This window comes from Cervus elaphus, chromosome 22, assembly GCF_910594005.1.
Source record: "Cervus elaphus chromosome 22, mCerEla1.1, whole genome shotgun sequence".
Lineage (NCBI taxonomy): Eukaryota > Metazoa > Chordata > Mammalia > Artiodactyla > Cervidae > Cervus > Cervus elaphus.
The window spans coordinates 56,323,812-56,344,316 of NC_057836.1; the positions used below are offsets into that span (position 1 = coordinate 56,323,812).

At 43.0% G+C, this 20,505-nt stretch overlaps 1 protein-coding gene across 5 annotated transcripts in view; it reads left to right on the top strand.

The window, feature by feature from the left end:
• LOC122680657 (HIV Tat-specific factor 1-like) overlaps positions 1-20,505 on the top strand; it is a 326,826-nt gene that overhangs the window by 60,881 nt on the left and 245,440 nt on the right. For 3 of the 5 annotated variants that reach the window (XM_043882262.1, XM_043882260.1, XM_043882266.1), the window contains one exon: positions 15,898-16,031. The gene's annotated coding sequence lies outside the window, so the exon portion shown is untranslated. Of the gene's footprint in view, positions 1-15,897; positions 16,032-16,082; positions 16,255-20,505 lie in introns of those variants that run through there. The other 2 variants (XM_043882264.1, XM_043882269.1) reach the window with 1 other exon arrangement.

The window sequence follows — 20,505 nt, forward strand, 5'->3', positions numbered from 1 at the left end:
ACTGACTTTATTTTTTGGGGCTCCAAAATCACTGCAGATGGTGAGTGCAGCCATGAAATAAAAAGACGCTTAAGTTATGACCAACCTAGACAGCATATTAAAATGCAGAGACATTACTTTGCCAACAAAGGTAGTCTAGTCAAGGCTATGGTTTTTCCAATAGTCATGTATGGATGTAAGAGTTGGGCTATAAAGAAAGCTGAGCATCGAAGAATTGATGCTTTTGGACTGTGGTGTTGGAGAAGACTCTTGAGAGTCCCTTGGACTCCAAGGAGATCCAACCAGTCCATCCTAGGGGAGATCAGTCCTGGGTGTTCATTGGAAGGACTGATGTTCAAGGTGAAACTCCAATACTTTGGCCACATGACGTGAAGAGCTGACTCATTGTAAAAGACCCTGATGCTGGGAAAGATTGAAGGCAGGAGGAGAAGGGGACGACAGAGGACCAGATGTTTGGATGGCATCATGGACTCAATGGACATGAGCTTGAGTAAACTCCAGGAGTTGGTGCTGGACAGGGAGACCTGGAGTGCTGCAGTCCATGGGGTCGCAAATAGTCGGACAGGACTCAGTGGCTGAACTGAACTGAACTGAACCTCTTTCTGCTGAAGCCATCTGGACCCTGGTGGGCAGAGTTCTCGGATGGAGTCTCTTTAAGGAGGCTCTAGTCTGGCTCTCCTCTGCAACATCTATTTAGCCCACAGGTTACCTGGAATGTTACCCTTCTGGATCCTAAAATTACAGTATTCTGTCTTTGGTTTCCATCACAGATAACTCCAGCCGTGCTCTCCTTCTTGGGACTTTATGAGGTGAGAATCAGGCACAAGTCTCTGTGTTTCCCAGACTCCAGGAAACACAGATCAAATTCTCTGGGATAGGCAGAAAATTGCCCCCCGCCACTGTACGTGCCTTAAGCCCAGGAACCTGTGAGTACGTTACCTCATACTGGACTTTGAAGATGTAATTGAGGTTCGGGAGTTTGAAATGGAGAGAGTATCCTGGTCTTTCATCCAGGTGGATCCCACTGGATTGTTCTGGTGCATATTTCAGTGTCAGAAGTATCCATCAGGGTGTCCCCAGAGAACCAACAGAAGTACCCTCTTTGATAAGTTGTCAGGATTTGGATACTGACTCTGCAAAGGTGTCTTGGTGTGCCCAGTACATTATTTTAGCACCCTTACTCCCTCAGTCACAGCGCAGAGGCAGGAAAAGTCCCATTTAACATTTTGCTGGACAAGTTTTGTAAATCTGTGTCCCTTGTTCTGTATTTCAGTACGGTGCATATAGACCATCTCTAAGCGTTTCCATTACTCGCTAGCTGCCTGAATTCCTTTTCTGGATTAGGTCTCCTTGATAGAAATTCTGCTACTGAATGTCCTCATGCATTTTGATAAACACATTCCTTGTATTGGGGGGCCTGTACATTTTTGCTTATGTTTCTGGTCTGAAATGAATTTATGCAACCAAGTCAGCTCCTTCATGCTCTCATTCTATTTTATGTAAATTGGCAGAGACATATCATGTCTTAGGTCTATGGCTTCCAGAACATAAATGGATCTTCAGGTGTGGATGGGTTGAAGGGAATCTAAAGATGAGCTCTTTGATTTGCTTCTTTCCTACCACTCCTGAATTTTGAATCATCTCTTCTCACTGTCAAGGGGCTTCCCAAGTGGAACACTGGTAAAGAATCCGTCTGCCAATGCAGAAGATACAAGAGATGTGGATTCGATCCCTGGGTTGGGAAGATCTCTTGGAGAAGGAAATGGCAAGCCACTCCAGTATTCTTGCCTGGAAAATCCCATGGACAGAGGAGCCTGGTGAGCTACAGCCCATGGGGTCACAGAGTTGGACACAACTGAGCGACTGGCGTGCTGCGATTCATGGGGTCGCAAAGAGTCGGACACGACTGAGTGACTGAACTGAGCTGAGTGACTGAGGACTCCTCGCTGTCATCCAGGATACGCAAATGCGGCATCCAGGGGTGTTGTCCTACTTCCTCTGTCAGTTTATTCCATTATGAAGGTTTTTTTGAGCTCCTTGAAGACAAGGGCCAAATCTTATTATCATGGCAACACCAGGCCAGCTCAGAGCTTGGAACAAAGCAGGAACTCAGCAAATGAATGAGTGAATGAACAAATATCATCAGGCCCCAAACTGGCTTCCATAACATCTTCCTTGGGATGATTCAAAAGGATTTTAATCCCTTCTCTGCAGACTGGCCTTTAACTATATGAAGCTATTTTGTGCTAATTAATTAAGTCTTTTCATGTGATATATTTTCAGTCCCCCAAAGGACATTCCTGCACATTGATTATAACCCTTTCTACTTTAATTGTATGATAGCCTCCTAAGGAATGTTCAGTTTTCTGAAATGAATTCAGTAGGAGGGTGGGTCGGAAGTGATTGTGTAACTCTTGCAAAAGGCTGTGGTTTGAATCTTTCCAAAAGTCTTATCTCAGCAGCCCAGACGCAGGGCTGTGCCAATAGTCACAGCTTTTCTGTTTACCATTGTGTAGTCTGCACATAGCCCTGGCGAGGGCCGAGGGCTTATATGGAAGGCGTCGCAGTGTGTTTTAAGTGTGACAGGATAAAGGACTTTTCATGGTGTCTTGATATTTCATCTGAAGCTTCAATGTTGAGAACAAAAATGAAAAGTATCCCTAGGTTTCTGAATGGGGTGCTAGCTAGCACTAGACGTATCCATGCAGAAATTGTGAAAAGACAGCAAAAAGTTGATTGTGTATCAACTTTCCATCACACACCTCCAGCTGATGCAGGAGAAAGGGTTTGATTAAAGACTCTCTGGGGTAGTGGACACTATTGTGGCATTTCCCTTTCTCTTCTTATGGGGAGACCTTTGAGAGAATTGGGGGCTCCAGTGGTACCCTGGGATTGGAATAGGGCAAGATGAGAGAATTCATGGAGAAATGGATATGTGTCTTGTGAAATTTAGGCATATGAATAAATGGGACCTGGGGCTTACCTCCTGCCTTATGAGTCTGGAATGTGGGAGGCTGGTCAGAACTACAACCCATCTCTAAATGAGTGAAGAAGGCTCTCATGAGCCTGCCTGCACTACCAGAATTTCCAGTGGTGAGGACATGCGTGTTCTAGGAGTTACAGAGGAAGATAACTGACCCTGAACCAAGAGCTCTGCTGATGGTGTGAAGAGACCCAGCAATAAATTGCTCTATGGTATATTTCTGAGCAGGAGTTGAGCTGTTTGCAAGAAGCTTCTGGGAGAAGTAGGAGAATGCATCAGTGTTAAGTGGGGCTTTCTAGCCAGACCGTCCCCACCGGGAACCTTCAAAAGCCCCACAAATGACCCCACTGGGGAGAGCCAACAAGTGGGCTCCTACCGCAAGACCAGGGTCTGCTGTGTTGTAACAGTGCCAACCCTGAAAGAAACGCTCTCCTTTTCCTCTCATCCCTGTGCCTTATGCTCTGACCCTGGAGAAGCCAGAAGCAGCGGGACGGGAAGGAGAGCGGAGGAGATGGAGGAAGGACTGATAGTACTTCCTTTCCACGCTCTAGGCCTGCCAGTCCGGCAGATACGGAAAACACAGGTTCAGTTCGTGGGTCAGGAAGGTCCCCTGGAGGAGGAAATGGAAGTCCACTCCAGTATTTTTGCCTGGAAAGTCCCACGGACAGAGGAGCCTAGTGGGCTACAGTCCATGGGGTCGTAGAGTTGGACATGACTTAGCGACTGAACAGCAAGAAGAAGAAGGTTGTAGTCACTGTGTCTCTGGTTGGGGTGGGGCTCCGGGTGTGGTGATAGGGGACTCTGGTTTGTGTATGTGATTGAAGTTTTAAACAGGACTTGTAAAATGAGTTGTGAGGTTTATTTGGCTGCGGTAAGCAGCTTGTGGGATCTTAGTTCGCAGACCTGGGATCGAACCCATGCCCCCTGCAGTGCAAGAGTCCTAGACACTGGGAGTTCCCTCATGAGTTTTAATTCTTGAAAGTAGCTTTACAAACCTGTCGGGGTAGGCTTGAGATATTTCCTAGAGGTGAGGAAGGGTAATTTGTCACAGCATGTTGAGAAGGAGTGATTAGAGAAAAATAAAATTACTAATATTATCTGGTGAACACCAGTGAGGTTAGCCCGTTTGATAAATTGATTAGGTCAGCAAGGGATAGGTGGGTAACAGACAGTTCTCTGGAGCTTTGGGCATGGAAAACTGGTCAAGGTAGTAACATTTTCAATGCAAATGTGGGTTAGCAAGTTTCCAATTGAAAATCATGGTACTGGCCTAAAGTTCCCAGTACATGTTCTTCAAAAAAGAACAGACAACACACATTCAAAAACTAGAAGACACATGCTTAGTGTATTGGCAGATCTAGGAGAACTTTCATTTACTAAACAGCCAGTGGAAATGGATTGAGAAACACGTGTGGCCTGAGATAGAGGAAGTATTTTTGTCTAAAAATAATAAGAGGTACAAACTATGATGTATAGAATAAGCTACAATAATATATTGTATAACATGAGGAGTATAGACAATATTTTATAATAATTATAAATGGAATATAACCTTTAAAATTGTGGATCGCTATACTGTATACCTGTAATTACATAACACTGTACATCAACTATATTTCAGTTTAAAAAATTAAAAAATAGTTCTTTTTATCTTTTTAGTAATTCTTTTTAGTTAAAAAATAATTTTTTTTTATCAGTCTTCTACTATCTGTACCCTGGTTCAAAATGCAGGGTATGTTTTGACCTTACCTGTCTAGTATGGGTGTGGCTAGAGGAGGGGCCTGGAGCACACTTCTCACTGTTCCGATGGGTGTCTTTCTCTCCTCAAACTCTCAGTCTGCAGTTTCCAGAGATGAATGGCAGGAAGCACGAAGGGATGGAGGTTGGTGTATTTCACCTTGGGCTGAGCCCTAGAACGGGGACTTCCCTCGTGGTCCTGTGGCTGAAACTCCAAGCTCCCAGTGCAGAGGAGCTGGGTCAACCCATCCTTGGTCAGGAAACGCGACCCTGCACACTGCAGCTAAGGATCCCACATGCCTCAGTATAGATGGAGGACCTGGAGCAGCCAAATAAATGGATAAATAAATATTCTTTTAAAAAGCTAGAGCACTTTGCATCTGTTCAGAGAATGACAGAACCAACAGCAGAGATGCAGTGGCACTAGATAAATTTCTGCTTGGTCCTGGGAGCTGGGCCGAGGAACTGTCAACAGTTTTCCCCCAACATGGATTACAGAGTGGAATTATACTAGCACCTACGTGATGCAAAGGAGAGAAGCAGCCCCTAACATTCAGGAATGAGTCCCTGGTGTTGTTATAAGCTGGCGTGTACTTACAGTTACGTCTTGATGTGCTCTGGTTGGACAAAAGAAGTTTCACGGGCCATCAACATTAGACAAGGCCATTCCATGACCAGGATGCTTCAAAATCAACACAAGAGCACTTAGTAATCATGTCTGAACACAGACAATACAAGAACGTTGTTCAGGTCACAAAATACCAAGCAGCCTATGCCAGCTAAAATGAGTGACAGCTGCTTCCTTGCCATTATGACTTCTGCCTTGCTCCATTCTGCCCTCCTATAAATAAAACTTACTGAGACACCCAATTATAAAATTGCCCTTGCTTTATGACAGTGCCTAATCTGCCAAATCACCCAATCAAAGCCTAGATCCTAAAATAAATTCTTTCTACATCCTCTCACTGAACTGCCCCGTAGTTCCCCATGGCGTAATGCTCTCTAACTCAATTGGTAATACATCAGACTTGTTCAGTGTGATACTGACTGGCCTTTGGTTTGAGGACAATGGACTGAGAACGGGACAATATGTACTTGGCAAATACCAATTAAGGGTTAATTGCTCTTCTTTCAAAGATAAGCAAGCAATAAAATGAAACATGACATGAGGTCTAGGGGAAAAACTGCTGCTGATAAAGAAAAAAGAACAGCATCCCTGGACTTGGTTGTGGGCCCTAGCTATACATTTCTGTAACTTCCAGTTTTGTACGATTCATCGTAGAATGCCCAGGAAACTAATATTTACTAGTGTGCTTGTTGCTCAGTTGTGTCCGACCCTTTGTGATCCCGTGGACTGTAGCCCGCCAGGCTCCTCTGTCCATGGAATTCTCCAGGGAAGAATGCTGGAGTGGGTAGATACTCCCTTCTCCAGAGGATCTTCCTGACTCGGGGATTGAACTCGGGTCTACTGCATGGCCGGCAGATTCTTTACCGTCTGAGCTACCAGGGAAGCCAAAATTAGTAGGAAATTGAAAATCCTAATTAAGGAGCCAAACTAATAGTGTAGACACTGGAAGTGGTCACATTGAGAGGAAACCTGAGAGGTTTTCCTGGACCAAAGAAAAGAATAATGGGAACGCACAGAGTAGACATAAAGCAATTCAATCCAACGAGGATTTGTGTTCATTTTGAAGAAACAGGAGTGATTTTAATGGGAGCAGTGCTAATTGTGCAAACTGGCTCTCTCAAAATGCATTCCAGCCCTCTAATAGCATACAGAGCCAAGTCTCGCTCTTCCTAGTATTGCTTCCCTGATGGTGCAGTGCTAAAGACTCCACCTGCCAATACAGGAGATGCAAGATACACGGGTTCGATCCCTGGGTTGGGAAGATCCCTGGAGGAGAGCATGGCAACCCACTCCAGTATTCTCTCCTGGAGAATTCCGTGGACAGAGGAGCCTTGTGGCTGCAGTCCACGGGGTCACGAAGAGTCAGACAGAACTGAGCAACTGACATGTACACACACGTGGGACAGTAGCAGACAGGGCTGCCGTGGGGCATCTAGTTTGCTGGTGCCGATTGTGGCAGAGGCAACTCTGGAGACAGCTTTTCCGTTTGGCAATCAGCTTCCTGATGGGGGCAGAGGTGGCTGAGTTCTGGAGCCAGCAGGTGTTGCCGTGGGTGTCTTGGCAGGCAGCCTCCTGACTCTGCACTCCCTGCCTAGGGCTGGAGCAGCGGCTTTATTGGCAGCCCAGTTGTCAGATGTGCCTCCTGGAGGCACTCACAGAAGGCCAGTCTAGAGCGGCACTAGCCTGTGGAAATGGAACGACACACACGCGTCATCTCAGCTTTTCTAGTGTGTGTGTGTGTCTGACTCCGTGACCCCAAGGACTGCAACCTCCAGGCTCCTCTGACCATGGGATTGTCCCAGCAAGAATACTGGAGTGGGTTGCCATTTCCTACTCCAGCGGATCCTCCCGACCCAGGGATTGAACCCACGTCTCCTGCATTGGCAGGTGGATTCTTTACCACTGCACCACCTGGGAAGCCCAAATTTTTCTAGTAGTTGTGGTTAAAGAAATAGGTGGCATTAATTTTAGTAATATATTTTAACCCAATATATCCCCAAATACTCTTATTTTCACATATCAATATATCATTTTTTTTCTTGTACTGATGCACACATAATCTCACTTAAGACTAGCCACATTCCAGCACTCAGTAGCTATATGTGTTTCCTATATTGCACAGTGAAGGTCTAGAGCCTGTTTTTTCCTTCCTGGAAATTTAGTAAATAAGTTAATACCCTGTAATAAATCTCTCTCTGCTTAAACTTGTAGGTTGTGTTTTCCACAATTAAATACTGGCTGATATAGCAGCAATAACCAGATAAGCATGAAAAGGACTCAGTCTGTACCAGTAAAATTCATGAAAAGAAGCCATACTTATACACACTGGGACAAATTCTTTGAAATGCAAAGATAAAGATGCTCAGATGCATCCAGATAGTTCCCCTTGCCCCCTTAAATCTGTTAAAGAAAAATATACACATTGGCCTTGGCCTTCTTTTCTGCAAAGACAAATGGCAGAAGGAAGTAGAATGATGACTATACATTTGGGGGATAAAAGGTACAGCTTGAGAATTTTATGCTCAGCCAGGTTGTTTTTCAGGTGTAAGCATAGCAGGAGGATAGATGCTTAAAGGCTTATGAAATATATACCATTTGTATAGCTCTCTTGAAAAGGTATTCACTGTTATTTTCTTTTTCATATCAACTTTCTCCCTGTGACCTTGATCACGGCATCTGTGATGTTGCAAGTTTAGGAGGGCACAGCTCAGCCTCTCCACTTGGCTGCCAGGCAAGCTGTCTATGGGCTCGGTGACTGGATCTGTGACATTTCATTTTGTTTTTAAACAAATAGAAAATTAAAAAAATTAAAGTTGAGCTACAATTGACGTGCAACATTATGCCATTGACCCTTGAACAACTCAGGTGTTAGGGGTGCTGAAACTCTATACCATTGAAATTCTGAGAAATCTGTGTACAACTTCCACTTGGCCCTTGATGTCTGAGATTCTTCTGCATCCTCCAAGTCCCTGTATCTGCGGTTCTGCATTGACAGGGTCAGCCAGCTGTGGAGGGTGTAGTACTGTAGCATTTAGTATTGAAAAGAAATCTGTTTACAGATGGACACACACAGTTCAAATCCATGTTTTTCAAGGGTCAACTGTATTAGTTTCAGATGTTCAATGTAATGATTTTTAAAAATAATTTTTCAAAAAAAAGTTATTTACTTATTTATTGGCCGGGCTGGGTCTTCGTTGCTGCAAAGGCCTTTCTCAGCTGGTGGTTCACGGGCTCCTCATCGTGGTGGTTCTCTCGTTGTGGAGCGCAGGCTCTAGGCGTGTGGGCTTCGGTAGTTGCAGCTCCTGGGCTCTAGAGCACAGGTTCAACAGTTGTGGCACACAGGCTTAGTTGCTCTGCAAACGTGGGATCTTCCTGGACGAGGGATCAAACCTGTGTCTCCTGCATTGGCAGGCAGATTCTTTATCCTGAGTCACCAGGGCAGCCCCCAACATAATGATTTGATATTTGTATTTGTTTCAAAATGAGCACAATGTCTAGTTAACATGGCTGTGGCTGTTATTTTCTTCCATATTTTATGTACTAATAAAGGATCAGAGGAGAGGACCTCAAGATATGTATTAGTGATATCATTCTGGCAAGAAGTTTCTTAAAGATGTGGTCTAGATGACCAAAACATATCTCAAAGTGAAAGGTACAGAATTAAAGTCTTATACTATCTTAGTTGTAAAGAGTTGGTGGAGAGTGCACACACGTACACCAAAGTTTATTAAAGTCTAACTGATTGACTAATTCTAGACACAAAACTGAATGTGTTAGCATTCTTTAAGCCAACTTTTTCACTCTCTTCTTTCACTTTCATCAAGAGGATCTTTAGTTCTTCTTCGCTTTCTGCCATAAGGGTGGTGTCATCTGCATATCTGAGGTTATTAATATTTCTCCTGGCAATCTTGATTCAGCTTGTCCTTCATCCAGCCCGGCATTTTGCATGATGTACTCTGCATATAAGTTAAATAAGCAGGGTGACAATATACAGCCTTGATGTACTCCTTTCCCAGTTTGGAACCAGTCTGTTGTTCCATGTCTGGTTCTAACTGTTGCTTCTTGACCTGCATACAGATTTCTCAGGAGGCGGGTCAGGTGGTCTGGTATTCCCATCTCTTTCAGAATTTTCCACAGTTCACTGTGATCCACACAGTCACAGGCTTTGGCGTTGTCAATAAAGCAGAAGTAGATGTTTTTCTGGAACTCTTGCTTTTTCAATGATCCAGCGGATATTGGCAATTTGATCTCTGGCTCCTCTGCCTTTTCTAAAACCAGCTTGAACATCTGGAAGTTCACAGTTCACATACTGTTGAAGACTGGCTTGGAGGATTTTGAGCATTACTTTGCTAGTGTGTGAAATGATGCAATTTTGTGGTAGTTTGAACATTCTTTGGCATTGTCCTTCTTTGGGATTGGAATGAAAACTGACCTTTTCCAGTCCTGTGGCCACTGCTGAGTTTTCCAAATTTTCTGGCATATTGAGTGAAGCACTTTCACAGCATCATCTTTTAGATTTGAAACAAGCTCAACTGGAATTCTGTCACCTTCACTAGCTTTGTTCATAGTGATGCTCCCTAAGGCCCACTTGACTTGACATTCCTGGATGTCTGGCTCTAGGTCAGTGATCACACCATCGTGATTATCTGGGTCATGAAGATCTTTTTTGTACAGTTCTTCTGTGTATTCTTGCCACCTCTTCTTAATCTCTTCTGCTCTGTTAGGTCCATACCATTTCTGTCCTTTATTGTGCCCATCTTTGCATGAAATGTTCCCTTGGTATCTCTAGTTTTCCTGAAGAGATCTCTAGTCTTTCCCTTTCTATTGTTTTCCTCTATTTCTTTGCATTGATCACTGAGGAAGGCTGTCTTATCTCTCCTTGCTATTCTTTGGAACTCTGCGTTCAAATGGGCATATCTTTCCTTTTCTCCTTTGCCTTTCACTTCTCTTCTTTTCACAGGTATTTTAAGGCCTCCTCAGACAACCATTTTGCCTTTTTGCATTTCTTTTTCTTGGGGATGGTCTTGATCACTGCCTTCTGTACAATGTCACAAACCTCTGTCCATAGTTCTTTAGGCAGTCTGTCTATCAGATCTGATCCCTTGAATCCATTTGTCACTTCCACTGTATAATCATAAGGGATTTGATTTAGGTCATACCTGAATGGTCTAGTGGTTTTCTCCACTTTCTTCAATTTCAGTCTGAATTTGTCAATAAGGAGTTCATGATCTGAGCCACACTCAGCTCCTGGTGTTATTTTTGCTGACTGTATAAAGCTTCTCCATCTTTGACTGCAAAGGATATAGTCAATCTGATTTCGGTGTTGACCATCTGGTGATGTCCATGTGTAGAGTCTTCTCTTGTGTTGTTGGAAGTGAGTGTTTGCTATGACCCGTGGGTTCTCTTGGCAAAACTCTTATTAGCCTTTGCCCTGCTTCATTCTGTACTCCAAGGCCAGATTTCCCTGTTACTCCAGGTGTTTCTTGACTTCCTACTTTTGCATTCCAGTCCCCTATAATGAAAAGGACATCTTTTTTGGGTGTTAGTTCTAGAAGGTCTCGTAGGTCTTCATAGAACCGTTCAACTTCAGCTTCTTCAGCATTACTGGTTTGGGCATAGACTTGGATTACTGTGATATTGAATGGTTTGCCTTGGAAACGACCAGAGATCATTCTGCCATTTTTGAGACTTCACCCAAGTACTGCATTTCGGAATCTTTTGTTGACTATGAGGGCTACTCCATTTCTTCTAAGGGATTCTTGCCCACAGTAGTAGATATAAGGGTGATCTGAGTTAAATTCACCCATTCCAGTCAATTTTAGTTCACTGATTCCTAAAGTGTCGGTGTTCAGTCTTGCCATCTCCTGTTTGATCACTTCCAATTTACCTTGATTCAGGGACCTAACATTCCAGATTCCTATGCAATATTGTTCTTTACAGCTTTAGACATTACTTCCATCACCAGTCACATCCACAACTTGTGTTATTATAATATGTGACATAATAATGGAGATGGGTGGAAGGAAATTAATGTGATAAAATTAATGTACACATTCTAAACAAAAACTCACAATCACTTAGAAATGAGAAAAGAAGAGGAAGCAATTGAAATATTTCACGGTTTGAAGTAGACTTTAAAAACTACAACTATAAATGATTTAGAAAATATTGGAAATGAGTACATCATAAGGCATGAGGCCAAAATTGAGTTCAGCAAGTTGATATTCTCAAGAGACTTCTTATTAAAAAAGCAAGCACTCAACCTAAGAAAAACCAACTAAATCAGCCTAAGGAAAGCAGTGGTAAGAATGAAATATTAAGTAACTTATTAACAGAAATCTTTGATTTAGAAAACAGAAAACTGTAGAATTAATACATTAACCTAAGAGCCAACACATTGAGAAAACAATATCTTTGTCAAGAAAGCCTTGGGAAAACAGAGAAGAAAAGAGAAGAAAGTTTAAAATGAATGAGAAATGAGATGAAATTATGAACATAGAAGAGTTTAAACTTTGAAATAAAAGAGTTCCAAAAGAAGAATTGCTGAAGTTTATATGAATGGAACAATAGGAAGGCTGGCATTGTTTTACAATACAGTGCTTCTCAGCTGTGAGATAAATAAGGTCTGAGGTTCTAACGTATAACGTGGTGACTGTGGTTGTTAACACTGTTTTGTATAATTGAAATTTAATAAGATTTTAGATCTTGAATATTCTCATTAAGGGAAAAAAAGATAAATATGTGGTAAGGTGGATGTGTTAATTAACTAGATTCGGGTAAATTTTTCAAAATATGTATGTGTGTCAAATCATCATTATGTACACTTTAGATATCTTACAATTTTATTTGTTAATTATGCTTCAGTAAAGCTGAAAAAATATAGGGCTCTATTTTAAAGAGTTGATTGAGGAATAAGTGAAAGAATTTTGGCAAAAATGTTGATTACTTTTAAAGCTGGGTAATGGATAGGTGGAGGTCCATTACATATTCTGTCTCGTTTTATGTGTGCAGAAAAATTTCTGCAATTAACAGTTGAAAAATTTAGAAGAGAATGTTATGTTGACTCTATGGTAATGTATTTGGGAAGCTCCCTAATGAAGTAGATGGTTTTCTAAGAAAACACATTACTAAAACCAACTCACGAAGTAGAAAATCTGAAAGAAAAGCAACCTTGGAAGAAATTATAAAAGAGTCACCTCCAGAAGAGATTCTAAGATCTGATACTTTTATTAGTGCATTTCTTAAAGAAACACCAAATTCTTATGCTCTGTTAGTTATGTAGAAATACATGATCGCATCAAATTCATCCTATAAACTTAACATAACCTTACCACTAGGACCTGATAAATGAACAACAAAAATATCAAATTATAGAATAGTTTTATGTGCAAGTGTATGGGAAATTTCTAAGTGAAATGACAAATTAAACAGTTGCATTCAGCTGATCAATCTACACTTAATAAATTTTATCAGGTTAAGAAGCGTTCATCATTTTCTCTGTAAAACATGCTGATGACCACAGAAGGACAAATGCTCATGGCCAGTTTTACCTGGTAGTTCTGGCAGTTTTGCTCAGATAATAACATGTTTCCAAACCAGCTTATATCAAGTGTACTTGTTTCTGTATTTATGCAATGTAATCAGGCACGTGTGTACACTGATACAATATGAGTGTGGAAAAAAAGAATTGTTCCTGTGAAAGCTAAATTGACTATATTGGGAGAACTCAACCCAAGTGAGTCACTAAAAGAAAGAGAGAGAGAGAGGATGAGACAAGTGTAAAGTCTGTGGAAAATACACCCCGGTGCTCTCCTCTCTCTGTGCTGTCTTGGCTTCCACCTGTATCCTAAAAGGACTCATCAACGTGGTTGACAGGAGCTCCTGAGATTATGTGCTTCCCTGACCTTGTTTAGGAACAGAGGTGTCTTTGTGTCAGTATTTAAAGTACTTTGATTGGACCGACCTGGGTCACAGGCCCACCCTGTACCAATCATAGGGCATGATTGATTTGGTCAAGGCTATAGCCCACGGGGTTGGGGGTCGAGTCAGCTTTTCTGGAAACACTTGTGTCCCCTGACCGGCATTTGAAGGCTACCAGGAAGGGGATGAGTGTGGACACAGATGAGATAATCCACAAATACGGTTTATATTAATGCAGATTATGTCAGGTGGCTCAGTGGTACAGAATCTGCTGACGTTGCAGGAGACACGGTTCACCCCTGGATCGGGAAGATCCCATGGAGAAGGAAATGGCAGCCCATTGCAGGACTCTTGCATGGGAAATAGCATGGACAGAGGAGCCTGGCAGGTTAGAGTCCACGGGGGTGCGGAGAGTCAGACACGACTTAACAACTGAGTGTGCACACACAAATTATGTCATCAACATATCCAGTTAAAAAGACACATGGTAACCGTAATGCAGTAAAAGACATTCTCTCTGAAAATATTTGGCAGGGAATTCTCTAATGGTCCAATGGTTAGGAATCTGCTTTCTAATGCAGGGGACTCGGGTTCCATCCCTGGTCTGGGAACTGAGACCCCATATGCTGTGAGACAACTAAGCTTGTTCCCTGCAACTAAGACTCAGTGTAGCCCCTCAGGTTTTTTTTGGCAAATCAAAGAGTGAAACACTAATATCCCCAAAGAAAAATGGGCAAAGTGCATAAACAGAACTGGCCAATAAGTATGTAAAAGTTATATAATTTCATTAGTTAATCAAAGAAATGGAAATAAAACCTATTATGTCATACTACTTTTTGCTTAATCAGTTGACTAAGTATTGTGCAAGGAGCAGGACTGTCCCAAATAACCCTGTGGGCTTACCTGGTGTTGTAGACAGAATTGCATCCTCCACTAAGGTTCAGGGCTGAAGCCCTACCCCCTGCCCACCCCCCCACCCCCCACCCCCCACCTCCCCACCCCCCACCCCCCACCTCCCCACCTCCCACCCCCCCACGCCATGCAACTATATCCAGAGAAAGGCCTTTGAGGAAATGATTCAGGTTAAATGTGGTTATAAAGTGTGGTCCCTAACAACAAGACTGGTCCTTCAAGGAAGAGGAAGAGATCCCAGGAGCATGTGTGCACAGAGAAAGGCCATACGAGGACTCAGTGGGAAGGGAACCAAGGAAAGAGGCCACAAAATCTGCCAACACCTTGATCTTGGACTTCCAGCCTGCAGAGTTGCTAGAAATACATTTCTGTTGTTTAAGCCCGTCCAGACTGTGGCAGCCCTAGTGGACAGTTAAGTTGCCTGGGCCAGAGGCTGACTAGGGCTCAGGGCCTTTCTCTTCCTCCAGTTGGAGGGGCAGTGCCCAAGCTCACCTTCTTGAGGAACTTGGGCTTCCTTCCCTTGTGAAGGCAGGGACTGAATTAAAACGTCCTTGGGGCTCCAGAGCCCAGGAGAAGGAAAGACTATCCACTCCAGTATTCTTTTTTTTTCCTTTTTATTTATTTATTTTTTTTTTTATTATTATTATTTTTTTTCCAGTGGGTTCCACTCCAATATTCTTGCCTGGGAATACCATGGACAGAGGAGCCTGGCATGCTATAGTTGGTTGCAGAGGCAGTCGCAAAGTGAGCGACTAACACTTAGACTTTTACTTAGGGGCTCGACAGTCTCCAGGTGCTGGGCAGTTGGCATTCAAGGACAATTCCTGTAAATAGCTGGCACCCCCAAACCAGATTGCTGTAAGGCTGACCTCTCATTCTTGTCGTATAAGAAGGAATATGGCATGGGTCCAGCAGACGAAGGCATGCCTCATCATGGGCTGAAGGAGTGATTGTGGGTTCTTGTCATGCTGACCCTGGCCTCGAAAGCTTCTTTATCCAATTAAGTTTATTCTGTATTCCATGTCATGGAATGTTGTGAAATTTCACCCAAACTCTAGTGCATTATGTGCGGAGACCCACATAATTATGTGCATTATGTAGGGAGACCCAGAAGAGAATATCTTACACAAAAGAGAGATTTTAAAAGAGATATATTTTAGGAAAATATATACTCAGTGGTGATGAGGTACAGGTAATGGACATCCTCATTTTGTCTGTTAGCCTAAAACTATTTACAGCCCTTTGCAGAACCAATTTATGATGTGTTTAAAGGGTCTTTGGGGTTTCCCTGGTGGCTCAGATGGTAAAGAATCTGCCTATAATGCTGGAGACTGGGGTTTGATCCCTGGGTTGGGAAGTTCCCCTGGAGAAGGGAATGGCAACCCACTCCAGTGTTCTTACCTGGAGAATTCTATGGACAGAGAAGTCTGGCGGGCTACCGTCCACGGGGTTGGGAAGAGTCGGACACGACTGAGCGACTAACACACACGCAAAGTGTCCTCAGGATATCAGCTTTTAGAAAAGCATGGGAATATACTTATTAATCAGTGGTTCATTGCTCTGTATCAAGATACCAAGGAAATTTAATAAAAGTATATATTGTTGAACAGAAAATTTAGCTGCAACATTAGAGTGAAAATTTAATTTATAAAATTTTAATTTATAAAATTTAATTTTCTTCGACTCTAAACCTATGTTGTTATTGATAATTTTCCAGATAAGTTGATAAGTTTCCGGAGAACAACGGAAAAGCTGCCACTTCTTGATCGTGATTTCAGCGGCAATCTTTAAAACACACCTCTGTGTCCGCCACCCTGCTTTGAGGACTGAAGTTACAGCCTGAACTCTAACGTGGGTCTGAACAGTGAGGCCATCTCGTGGTCACTTTGAAAAGTGTCCCGCTTCTGACACGCAGCATTCCTGCGTTCCTACACTGCACCCCTCATGCTGAGGTGTGACCTTGAAAGTGAAGCTGCCGCACAGTGGTGAGAACTTCTGGTATTTCCTGAACGAAATCTTCTGGGTGGAGTCCAAGATTCAGCTGCCAAACTTAAATTCCGGTGTTAGTGGCCTGGTGAGTGTTGCAGAGGATTTCATGCTATGTGGTTAGTATGTATGCACTTGTCCTGGCTGTCACCTGTTCCCAGCTGGGCTCCTCTGCCACTCATCCTGATGAAATGGAAAGTTTCTGAAACAGAAAAGTTCTGCTGGAAGCATATAACAGTGGGATACTGTGAACAGAAGCAGGGTCAGATTGGAAGGGACAGCACAGAGAGAAATACATTTCTGGATTTTCCTGGTCTTAGTCCTTTGTGAATGATTTATAAATGATATAGCCAGTTCTCAGGAAACATATTAACTCCTGCGTGAATAAAAGAGAAACAGTATTAGGATGTAAAGAACAAATGGGTCATATTTTCTAAAAAGCTCTGTTTCCCTGGACAAAGCCCGACTAGAGTTGTGGTAAGTAAATTCATCTTTGCTTAGCAAAGATTTACAAATACCCGGAACATCACTTAGACGATGTTATCTCTGTGTGTTGTAAATTCACATCTTCTCCTTGACTCTACGTTACCAGTAACTGTATGTTATTTATAAATATAATCCCTTTTCAATCATCCTTAAGTGTGAGAGATGTAATTTCCCTTTCTAATTCTCAAGTTCTCGTCCTCTTTCTTTTCCCCACTCTGAAACAGAATGTAAAATTTCCTTCAAGATTAGAGACACAAAAAACACAAAGCAAATTTTTAGGGAAAAGTATTTTCCCCTCTTTCAGCCAGACTTTCTTGGGCTGTCTTTGTGAGATGGGATATCAGATACTGCCTTGAATAGTTGTGTGAATTAGGAAATGAATGCAGATCTGTTCTTTGGCTAACTTTGACTTCGTGCAGGGAGATCAAAGGAACCTAAAGAGAAAAAAAACCCAAAAAACAAAGACCAGAGAGAGTTGGGATGCTCAGTGAATCTCTGTTGGAAAATATATTGCAAACTTTAGAAAGCCCGCACCGTGATATTAACAGCTGGGGCCTGTCCAGCCATTTTCAGTTTCTAAAGTGCTTTTACATCTGTTAGCTCAGGACTGCTGTAAAGAGAAGGGGAGTCCAGGCGTTGTTGTTTTCTCGCTACAAAGGAGAGCACATACTCAAAGAGACTGAGTGCATACCTTGGGGCCACTCACCTTGTGAACGTGGGGACTGGTGTTTGATCTTGGGTCTGCTGACCCCAAACTTAGCTTCCTTCTGCCCCATAACAAATTCCACTGGCTTGGGTTACCGTGGGAAGGTAGCTTGATTTGCCACACCTTCTGCCAGTAGGACTCAGAGCTGTAGATGGTGCGCTCCTGGCTGCCCTCCAGCCCCACACCCTGCCCCCACATACTGCAAATGCTTTTTCCGTGGAAGAGCTCCAGATGGGGAAATATTTTGTAATCAGCCTGAGTTAAATACCAAACCCTATCTGTAATTTCTGCTTTGGCCTAGACACTTAAAGGACTCCCAAGGGGAGCAGTCATGAGGCCACTTGGCATTCTTCTTGGGGCAGTGGGGCAGGTGATGGCAAGTCAGAGGAAGTTAGAATGACCCAGTCCCAGCGGAGCCCAGCTGCCGGGGCCTGAGCAGAACTGATAGTCAGATGAAAATCCAGCAGAGTTCTGAGTCAGATTTCAGCGGTTCCATCTCAAATAGGATTTTCTCATGGGTCTGGCAAGAGCCATGCTGGATTTAAAGTGAAATTAAGTTGTGGGCTCTGGGGGATAACACAGGAAATTACAAATGACAGCTGCTTGTCCCAATAACCACATCTGTTCAGGAGGCCCTGTCCAGGGCCCCTGCTAGTCGAGGAATGGTGCTGCATTAGAATCCAGTTTTGAGCCCCTGGGGAAAGTTGTTTTAGGGCAGACCGGAGACTCAGAAGATTGGTTCTGTTTCTTTACTGGGCATGTCATCATGAATCAGGGACACAGCTTCTCCAAGGCTCCGTTTGGTAATTCGTAAACAGGAGAGTAACAATACTTGCCCATCAGGTTTTCGTTTTTAATTTTCTTGTGGAAAACATCTTATTAGCTGTAAAGTGTTCCAGAAACAGAGGATTTGTTATTATTATTGTCTTTACTTACAGGTTTAAGTTTCCTGTGAGAAAAGGGGATAGAGATGCATAAGACACAAGTGGAATACCGAAGAGAAGAGTAGAAACAGTGATAATATAATTAAAATCAATTTTTAAGTGTTTATAGGCATCTGGGACCATACTAAGAGCTCTAAAAATGAGGTTCCCAAAATGTAATCTGTAATCCAAGACCATTGCTTGAAATGGCGCAGAGCCTATGGGATAGAGGAGGAAGTTAGGGGAGGAATGAAGTGTGGCATCAATGCAGCCTCTATGATGTGCGAGGCATTTTTTAACACATCATTATCTCATTAAGTACGTCACATGAACTATGCCATACCTCACACAAAGTATGTCCCAGTCTCATTTCAGAGAGGAGGAATTGGAGACTCAGAGGCATTGAATACGTTGCTCAAAGCGCTGCGACCAGTGAATGATACAGCTGGGACTTTGCCTCCAAAGCACATTCTCACGTGTGGACATGAGTCAATCAGTGGGGTATAAACTAGGTAGTCACCGGTACACGTTCTCAGAAGCGCTGAGGGCTGAGAAGCAGGACGGCAGCCCTGAGAGCTGGAGCGACCAGTGTGTCCTAATTGGCCTGTGACTTTTCATCTTAGCGCTGAAAGTCCTGTGTACCAGCCCCTCAGGCTGGGCCTCCTCAGTCCAGGCAACCTGGGACACTTGGTCAAACACCCCACAGCTGACAGCGCGTGGATGTGCAATCGCTGAGTTCAGTTCAGTCCTCAGGCGTGTCTGACACTTTGTGACCCCGTGGACAAAGCATGCCAGTCTTTCCCATCCATCACCAACTCCCAGTGCTGCCTCAAACTCATGTCCATCATTTGGTGATGCCATCCAGCCATCTCATCCTCTGTCATCCCCTTCTCCTCCTGCCTTCAATCTTTCCCAGCATCAGGGTCTTTTCCAGTGAGTCAGCTCTTCATGTCAGGTGGCCAAAGTATTGGAGTTTCAGCTTCAGCATCAGTCCTTCCAATGAATATTCAGGACTGATTTCCTTTAGGATGGACGGTTGGATCTCCTTGGAGTCCAAGGGACTCTCAAGAGTCTTCTCTACACCACAGTTCAAAAGCATCAATTCTTCAGCATTAAGCTTTCTTTATAGTCCAACTTTCATATCCAAACGTGACTACTGGAAAAACCATAGCTTTGACTAGATGGACCTTTGTTGGTAAAGTAATGTCTCTGCTTTTTAATATGATGTCTAGGTTGGTCAAAGCTTTTCTTCCAAGGAGCAAGCATCTTTTAATTTCATGGCTGCAGTCACCATCTGCAGTGATTTTGCAGCCCAAGAAAATAGTCTCTCATTGTTTCCATTGTTTACCCATCTATTTGACATGAAGTGTTGGGACCAGATGCCATGATCTTAGTTTTGAGTTTTAAGCCAACGGTTTCACTCTCCTCTTTCACTTTCATCAAGAGGCTCTTTAGTTCTTTTTCACTTTCTGACATAAGGGTGATGTCATCTGTATATCTGAGGTTATTGATATTTTTCCTGGCAATCTTGAGTCCAGCTTGTGCTTCATCCAGCCCAGCGTTTCTCATGATGTACTCTGCATATAAGTTAAATAAGTAGGGTGATAATATACAGCCTTGACATACTTCTTTCCCTATTTGGAACAAATCTGTTGTTCCATGTCCAGTTCTAACTGTTGCTTCTTGACCTGCATACAGATTTCTCAGGAGACAGATCAGGTGGTCTGGTATTCCTAGCTCTTTAAGAATTTTCCACAGTTTGTTGTGATCCACATAGTCAAAGGCTTTGGCATTGTCAATAAAGCAGAAGTAGATATTTTTCTGGAACTCTCTTGCTTTTTCTGTGGTCCAGTGGATGTTGGCAATTTGATCTCTGGTTCCTCTGCCTTTTCTAAATCCAGCTTGAACATCTGGAAGTTCATGGTTCATGTACTGTTGAAGCCTGGCTTGGAGAATTTTGAACATTTCTTTGCTAGTGTGTGAGATGAGTGCAATTGTGCGGCAGTTTGAGCATTCTTTGGGATTGCCTTTCTTTGGGATTGAATGAAAACTGGCGTTTTCCAGTCCTGTGGCCACTACTGAGTTTTCCAAATTTGATGTCATATTGAGTGCAGCACTTTCTTAGCATCATCTTTTAGGATTTGAAATAGCTCAGCTGGAATTCCATCACCTCCACTAGCTTTGTTCATAGTGATGCTTCTTAAGGACTACTTGACTTTGCATT